This window comes from Bactrocera dorsalis, chromosome 6, assembly GCF_023373825.1.
Source record: "Bactrocera dorsalis isolate Fly_Bdor chromosome 6, ASM2337382v1, whole genome shotgun sequence".
Classification (NCBI taxonomy): Eukaryota; Metazoa; Arthropoda; class Insecta; order Diptera; family Tephritidae; genus Bactrocera; species Bactrocera dorsalis.
The window spans coordinates 22,675,305-22,684,028 of record NC_064308.1 but is presented as its reverse complement, the minus strand read 5'-3'; positions in this window follow the sequence as shown (position 1 = coordinate 22,684,028).

Sequence of the window (8,724 nt, the reverse complement as noted above, 5' to 3'; positions counted from 1 at the left end):
AAGCAACATAAAAATGGAAACGCTCCAAATGATAGAGTGAATAGTGTAGAGAGTGAGGAAGTTAACACAAGTATAGAAGAAGAGGCAACAGTTAATAAAATTCAAATTACAGAACCACAAAAAGAATTACGCAAGTGTATTAAGATTTTGGGAAAAGAAGAGATTGATTGCAATGCGTTGATTGATTCGGGTAGTTCAAAGTCGCTTGTTAAGAGATCAATTGCTAAGAGATGTAGTAAATGCTATACATCATGTGAGGAGAAGCTAATTGGTTTTGCAGGTGGTGAATTGATCTGTAAAGAGAAAATTTTAGTGAAGATTAAATTCGATGAAATGGTGTATGAGGTAGAATTATTGATTATCGATGACTCGATAATGAAATATGATGCACTAATAGGAATTGATATACTATCGAAGGGAAAGGTAGTTATTGAAGGTGGTAAGTGCAGTATAATGGCTATCGATAGAAAAGCGGTTGATGTAGGGAATCATCTACAACCGGAAACAATGAATAATTTATTTTGTTTATTGGAAAGGTATGGGCACTGTTTTGGGGAAAGCTTGTGTGAACTAGGAAGATCTAAACGGTTCAAGATGAACATTAGACTAACGACTACAAAGCCAATTGCAAAGAAGCCATACAGCATACCTATTCCAAAACAGCAAGTGGTAGAAAAGATAGTGAATGAATTATTAGAGTTAGGTATAATTCAGAAATCGAAGTCATTGTATGCATCTCCTATTGTCTTGGTGCGAAAGTCAAACGGTGAGGATAGGCTTTGCGTTGATTTCCGTGAGCTCAATGCGGTTACTGAGAAGCAGCCATGGTTGATGCCGACCGTAGATGGTGTGCTGGCTACGTTAGCTGGAAAGAAGTTTTTCACCACACTCGACCTTATGTCTGGTTACTATCAGATAGAGTTGGAGGAACAGTCACGATATTTCACTGCGTTTGTGACTCACAACGGTCATTATGAGTTTACCAGAATGCCGTTTGGGTTACGCAATGCTCCGTGTGCGTTTCAACGGATGATGTCGAACTTGGTAGCACCACTCAGCAACAAGGTGATCAGCTACGTCGATGAAGTTATAATTGCAAGTCACACCGAAGATGAAAATTTATTGCACGTAAAAGAATTTCTCGAAATAATTGAACAAGAAGGGTTAACGCTTCGACTGTCGAAGTGCACGTTTATGAGACGTGCGGTATCATTTCTGGGACACGAAGTAAACGAAGGTGGCGTGCGGCCAGGCGCGATGAAAACAAGAGCCATCAAGAATTTTCCAGTACCTCGTAATCAACTAGAAGTCGTTTCCTCGGACTTACAGGTTTCTTCCGTAAGTTCGTCAGTGGGTATGCCTTGATTGCTAAGCCGCTCACCGAATTGACAAGGAAGAATATTGATTTTGTATGGAGTATAACATGCGAAGATGCTTTTCGAAAGTTGATCGATCATATCACGAACTCACCGGTTCTTACAATTTATGATGTCACCAAGGTACATGAGTTACACACTGATGCTTCGAGCGTAGGACTCGCAGCGATACTGTTACAGTATGACGACACTGGTAACTTGAAGCCGGTGGCTTATTTTAGCAGGGCTTGTACAGAAGCTGAAAAGAATTATCATGCATACGAACTAGAAGTGTTAGCTGTTGTTGAGGCATGTCAACGATTCCGAACGTTCCTGTTGGGTAAACACTTCACCGTCGTCACCGATTGCCAAGCCATATCATGTGCGAAACTTACGACGCCGATGCGTCCACGAGTTGCAAGATGGTTGCTCAGGCTTCTTGAATATGACTACGATATTGTACATCGGGCTGGAACATCAATGTGTCATGTCGATGCAATGAGTCGAGGTCCAGAAAAGCTATCGAATACAGTCAACAAGGAAGGCAGTCACATCCAAGCATTGTCAGTTGATGACTGGGTGTCAGTGATGCAGCAGCAAGACAGCAAGCTGAGGATAATCATTGACGTATTGAGGGGTTTAGCAAACTCTGATCAGCAAGCTCAGATCAAGTCAGAATACTTGTTGAAAAATCACCGACTATTCAAACGAAACATGAAGGATAGTTATCCACTGGTTGTTCCAAAGGGAATGAGATGGCGAATAGTAAAACTATACCATGACGATTGCGGGCATCCAGGTGTTGAAGGCATCGTGAAGAGGACGATGAAACATTTTTGGTTTCCTCGTATGAGAAATTTCGTCAAGGGATACATTAAATCATGTATCGAATGTTGCTACCATCGCCACCCAGGGCGAAAACAGTCCGAGTTGTTCGGGATGGACGTTCCAAAGTTGCCATTCCAGGTTTTGCATATGGATCACTTGGGTCCATTTGTGAAGAGCCGACGCGGGTACGAATACGTTCTGGTAATTATAGACGCTCTAACCAGATATGCAGTTATCACTCCTACGAGGTCAACAAAGACAAAGCCAGTAACAGAAGCATTGAATCAACTTACGTTGTACTTTGGTCTGCCGCAGAGGGTAGTCACAGATCGTGGGACAGCTTTCACATCCACGACGTTTACATCATACTGTAATACCAACAACATACAGCACGTTAAGGTGGCAGTGCGCACACCGCGTTCTAACGGGCTGGCCGAGCGAGTCAACCAAGCAGTGTTGGCATATTTAAAACCGTCAATCGGTAATCCAAGAGATTGGGACATCCAATTACGTTCATTGCAATGGGTAATGAATACGAAAGTAAATTCAACGACTAAGTATGCTCCTATTGATTTAGTATACGATTTTCCACTTCGTGACATAAGCGGAAACAAAGTATTAGCTGCTGTACATGATGATGATGTACAGCTACTGATGAACAAACGGCGCGATGAAGCTACTCGCAACATAGAAACCGCCCGAGCTAAATGGAAAGCTAGATTCGATGCGAAACACTCCAAACCAGAGCCGTATGCAGAAGGTGACTTAGTACTGTTAGCAGCACCTGTTCCTAGCACTGGTGAATCTCGAAAGCTCCAACCACATTACAAAGGGCCATACATCGTGAAGAAGGTTCTACGATTCAATCGATACGTCGTCGAAGATGTTGATGGGCATCAATGCTCTCAACGTCGATATTCAACAATAGCAACTACCGACAACATGAAACCGTGGTGCGTTCTATTTCCGGAGGTTGATGACGAGTATGATGAATCCGGGTACATTACCAACGATCATCCAACTCGGGACGAGTTGAAGCAGCAGGAGAGGCCGAGTTGTCACTCTTAGATTTTAGTCTTAGTATTATAATTCTCTCATATATGTATCTCTTTATTTATTCTCTCATTTAACATACAATGTGCTGTAAACTACGATTGCTTATGTTTCCCTTTATGTAAGTTCAGTTGTATTTTGACGTTCAAATAAAGAAGACGCCCAGCGGTCATTCTAATCTGTCTGGTGACATATTTTTCAATCTTTTTGAGAAATTTTCTTAATATTTTTTTCCATAAGAACCTTGTACAGAGTATAAGAAAACTACAAAAAAAAAAATCAGTCAAATCAGTTCAGCCATTCACGCGTGATGCCGTGACAACGCATGCGTTGTCCTGCATGAAATTATGTGTTTTGAAATGAAAAAAAAGTTGAATTTACGTTGTGTTAAAAATCATTTATTTTCGATTTTTCTAAATTTTTTTCAATGTAACGCAGTTTGATAAGCAACATTTTTTGGTTTCTATTCCGATGCGTAAATGTACAGAGAAGATGGTTTTCCAACTCGGGAAAAGGCCATGTATAATTGGCGCACACCCATGCAATCCTAGTTACGATAATTTGGCCAATTTGGCATAAACATTCGTGATGAGTTCATATTTCGTTGAAGTGAATTGACAGAAGGGAGGTGGAATTGATATCAAACCACTGGAACCGAAATTTGCCTATTTCCAATTCTTAACGAATACGATGTAAAATGTCTTCGGCAATATACTTTTATTCGTGTTCCATAATTGACGCGGATTTGAAGGCTGATATGTCGAAATGACCATCGCGAAAAGTGTGCGCAATGACTCAAATCAAACTAAACGACGTACATTTATTAATAGCAACCGAAGGTATTAGCAATCGTAGTTTTTCGGGTGGATTATGTAAATTCGTCCTAAGGAATTAGTTGAGAACATACCTGGATGTCAATCTATTAGTTGGCCTTGCTTTCTGCGTACCTATTTCTACGGCGATGCATTCCATGCATAATATCAAGGCATTTCCAAATAGAGCAATGTTTTCACAAACGAATCACTGACGCAAGTTGAGAAAAAACTCGTCAATGTAAATTTTGTTGTTGGAAGTGTTTCCGCTGGCTGTACTGTATTCTCTGGGTTGATAAACACTCTTTAGCTATTCTCCAAATGAACTGCGAAACGCACAACAGTCGGAAAAGTCGATTTAACCAAACTACAATATCAAACATTGGCATGAGTTTTGAATGTGAATTACACAATAGTGGCGAATATGGTACGATCCATATGTTGTCGACTTCGATATTCACTACTCTAAGTTGAACGGTAGATGTCCTGCCATTGTCGTCTGATGAGCTACGACGATAGAGTGGATATCCTTCATTTCCAGTTTGCGTTTCCGAAAGAAAAGCATGTGGATAGTGTTTCGTGCATTTATTTCAAGTGGGATTGTGTTGTCCGCAAGGTCCATGCACCATATTGGTTTTCATCACTTCGTAGAATAATGGATCTTTCTCTACATGAGGAATTTTCGCAGAAATGATTTCATCAATTTGATCACCAGCCACCATTCAAAGAAGAATGTGTGCGTGCGGCAAACCTCTTTTTTGCAACTCAACAGAGTACATCCAGCATCTGACTGCACTATACTTGTATATACATACGCTGCTTCAAGATAAAGTCCATCAAACATCGTAGCTGTTGTTTGAAGAGTCGTGCTGTGACAACGTGATGATCGCTTGCTGATTGACAGCGATCCATAATTCCACACATACATATGTCATCGCATCCTGGGAGTCTCATGTAGTTCATGTGTCTTGGGCTGCCATACGTTGATGGCAAAAAGAATGCCGACCAGAGAACTGCAACGAGTAATAAATTTTTGTGTATACTTAAGTACTGATCCGGTACTCTGTCTGATTCTGCCAGTTCAGTTCATGTACACGAAGCGAATTGTTTTCCTCAAATCAGCGATAGAGAACAACTTTGTATCACTAGCGATCGGCTTATACCTGATTTGTTTATGAACGTTCGTATCAGCAGAAAATACCCGAAGTGATGCATACTTATGCTTCAATGATTGAAATGATCGTTCGGTTTGTATATCATCCCCTAAACACTGATTTAGTCGTGCACTTCTGTTCTATTTCAAATATATGTATGTGTTTGTATGTACATGTATGTATGTATGTATGTACAACATATGTTATAGGTATAATGAAGTGGTCGGCATTTCTTAGCAAAATTTTGCAAACTAACTTCAAGTACTAAACACATAACGACGACCAGACGACAAACGACAAACGAGAGTACGAAAGTGAAATGAAAACAAAACAACGCATGTACACAAACAACGCAGCTGTCCATTTTGCATGTACACAATTTCGTTGTGGCCATAGTAATACCTTACACTTCAATGAAATTTTAATATTTTGTTCAAAGTTAAATTTTTTATGCAAAAAATAAGTAAATAGGTATATATTTTTGTTTTAAATTATCAATTGTTATTACAAATGATAAAATAGAGCTATTTTATGCTTTTATTTGTAAAATAACATCAAGTTTGTAAGAGCTGTGAATAATTTTACATTTTACATATTAGTGGCATCACCACTCTTCCTCATCTCTCTTCTTCATTCTACTGTCGTTCTACTCTCGTTGGCAAATAGGAATTAGCGAGAATGACAACTGTCGGCCTACAGCCGTGTTTTCGTGTCGTTGTCAAAATAAGTGTCCATAAGAACGTGTGTAATATTTGACAGATGTCGTTTGTCGACCTGTCGTCGTTATGTGTTTACAGCCTCACACGTACGCTTACGCTCTATCGTTCAGTCGTTGTCGAGCCAGCAACGAATTAACATCACGCAAGACTATAGCGCAAAACCAAATATTCCCTGCGAGAAATATTTTATGATTCTAAATGCCTTTGGTGCCATGCAATGCCTTTTATGTTCCAAGTCTTTTAAAGATAATAGGGAATATATCCTTAAAAGACATTTTGTTAATTTTCATTATACTATTAATTATTTAGAGTAGATGCTTTTTTTTTAATTCCAATTTCTCACTGGGCTACTTTTTTTTCGTGCTCACCAACACAGTGACAGATCCTCTCATGCCGACCACTGGTATAATGGAAATTCCATCATGTACATACATACAAGAAATGTATGTACATATCGTCCCCTCAATATAACAATAGCGTATGTGCTGATACGCCATTATTTTTTTATTGCATATTTAGAATCTCCATCATTGATTCTATGTCTGGTCAAAATTTCGTCAAATTCTACTTCCACAAAGTGGGTCAAAATGTCATTAGAAAAAATGGTGTATAATTTCATGTTCAAAAATTTCCTTCAATAAGTGTATAGACATCTGATTTGACAAAAACTTTAAACTCGATTTTCTCAAAACCCAAAAAAAATTATACGCTATTGTTATATTGAGGGGACGATATATGTATATGTATGTACGTACTCGATGGAATTTGCATTGTTTACGCATCGAAAATTTGTAACATGCGCATATTTTCAAAGCTGATACGTTTTTTGCCACACATGATTCAAATCAGTCCAGCAGAAAATTGTTGTTGTTTGCTGTACTTTTAGATTTACCCATAGATTTACTCGAAGATTTACTTATAGTTTACCCAAAGTTTCATTTCAATTCAAACAATTGTCGCACATGATACGATTGCAACCGAAGCCAGCCAGACGTTTACACGATCGTGATTGCCGAAGAACAGATTGTTCGTGTTGCATCAGATCAGTTGACGCTGGCAGATACACGAATTGATTAACAATGTTGTCCAGAGATAATGAGATGTCCAACTCCTCTCTCACTGGAAGTGAGAGAACAATTGCTAAACGTCAAAACCACCTAAACTTTGACAGTTGACTGGATTGAGGAGGTTTTGAGAGTATATTTTAACTTTTACTAAATAAACTTGCATTTATTTAATACTTTTTTATTTATTTTGCAGATAAAATGCCGAAAACAACCAGCTGTTGGAGAAAGTGTATTGTTGGCTGCAACGAGGGAGGAATAACATTTAGGTTTCCAAACAGTGGAACGGACCTCGAACGGTGAGTGAAAAACATTAAATAGTGCAAAAAGTGTTTGTGAATTTGTGAAAAATTTCTATGAAATCAGTGTTTCGAATGTGCAATGAAAATAGTAATTTTGGATAATTAAATTGAATTTCCATGTGTTTTTAAATGTGATGTGCTGAACAAGTAGAGCGCGACAGACTGCAAGCGACATCTGTCAAATATTAAAATACACACATTCTTATAGACACAGTTATGTAGTCGTGCAGCTGCCTCAATAACTGTGTCCTTAAGAACATGTGTATTTTAATAGTTGACAAATGTCGCTTGCGGTCTGTCGCGCACCACTTGTTCAGAGCGTAACTGTCAATTTATTGCCATTGCCATTGCCGTTAATTAATTAAATAAATTATTTTAAAGTAATAATTCATAATTGAATATTTATGATAGTTATAAAAAGTCGTACTTTAAATATTCATTAAATATACACTTTTTGCACTATTATTATTATTATTACACATATTTTATAATTGAATTTTTACCTTTGTATTCTATTTTGTTTCTTTTAATAGGCGTAAATGTTGGCTGAACCATTTAGGTGTTTCCGATGAAACACCTAAACATATTTTTGCTTGTGAGCGGCATTTTTCGGCAAAAATGCGCCTTGAAAAGCGATTGCGTTCGGGGCCGTTCCCGATATAAATTTAAGAGTTGAGCCTACATTTGACGTCCCAAATTCGGAATTAAAAAATACAATTTTATTGGGTCTAGAAGATTTTGCTCCCCAAGTTGAAGAAGCTGTCTCAAATGCACAAAATGCATCGAGGCAGCTTTTTCCAAATATTGAAAATGAAATTGAAGATGGACTTTTAGAGCCTCTTCCATTTTTTGAGGAGGATGTATCTTTTAATTTTGATAAGGCCGCGCAAACCGCAGGAACAGAAAGAAAGAAGAAATTGAGGGAAGAGAATAGGGTTTTGAAAATAAAGTTAGATGAAAAAGAGCAGAAAAATAGAAGTTTAAAGGCCCAGTTAGTTGAAATGGCCGCAGAGTTAGAAAGATGTAGGGAACAGCTAAGGAATAGCTCTTTGAGGGCACAGTCAGCCCTTCTTTCTTTAGTTTGTAGCAAAGTTCCTCCTCAGTTAGGTGCTTGCATTAGGAGTAGTTTTACAAATAGTAATCGCCGTACCCATGGTCGGCGATATGACAATTTTTTGAAAACGATAGCTTTGGGTGTATTTTTTCTATCGCCAGTTGCTTATCGGCACTTAAAGCGCCAATTAGATTTTCCATCCGAAAGTACTTTAGAAAACTTTGTTACAGACTGGCCCCGTTTCCCAGGTTGCACCCAAAGTAGCATAAAATCGTTAGAGATTAGGAGTAGGGAATTCACTTTCGAACAAAAGTTCGTGTCGGTTTCATGTGATGAAATGTCACTGAAATGTCATTTGCAGTATGATAGGAAATTCGATGGGG